Below are 564 nucleotides of genomic sequence, written 5' to 3' on the forward strand. Positions count from 1 at the left end.
ACACACACACACACACACACACACACACACACACACACACACACACACACACATATATATATTATATATTTATTGCGCGCGTCAGTAGGTCTGTTCGCGTTGCTTGCGAATTTTTTATAAGAATCTTTTTCAGAATTTCCGCTTTCTCTCTTCTCAACGTCCGAATTATATGTTTATCTCATCTTAAGTGCAAAAATTTTGGGGGATTTTAAGCAACGCGAACAAACTTAATGTAAAGTATTTACAAAAGATGATCGTCGCACGCGTATGCGCGACGGAGTTTTATTTTAAATACATATCATTATTTTATAGGTAATACTGTTTCTACCTCACCAAGTGTCCGTGTTGTTCAAGTATTCTACACGCTTATCGCGAGTGGATATATTTTTGTATACTGCACAATTATAAAAATTTATTGTATGTGAATAAATATATATAATAACTTTGTGTTGTTGGACAAATATTATATCGCTTTACTTATCCCGCGTTGTTCTAGTTTAATCCTAAAATTCAGTTCCATATAAAGAAATCCGATAATTAAAAATAAAATATAATAGTGTAATA

General features: G+C 32.3%; 1 protein-coding gene across 1 annotated transcript in view; it reads left to right on the forward strand.

The window, feature by feature from the left end:
- LOC108746785 overlaps positions 1-33 on the forward strand; it is a 2,495-nt gene extending 2,462 nt beyond the window's left edge. The window contains exon 6 of the mRNA XM_018483743.1: positions 1-33. This exon is cut by the window's left edge and continues 430 nt beyond it. The gene's annotated coding sequence lies outside the window, so the exon portion shown is untranslated.
- The last annotated feature ends 531 nt before the right edge of the window (positions 34-564 follow it).

The sequence above is a fragment of the Trachymyrmex septentrionalis genome, unplaced genomic scaffold, assembly GCF_001594115.1.
Source record: "Trachymyrmex septentrionalis isolate Tsep2-gDNA-1 unplaced genomic scaffold, Tsep1.0 scaffold19, whole genome shotgun sequence".
Taxonomy (NCBI): domain Eukaryota; kingdom Metazoa; phylum Arthropoda; class Insecta; order Hymenoptera; family Formicidae; genus Trachymyrmex; species Trachymyrmex septentrionalis.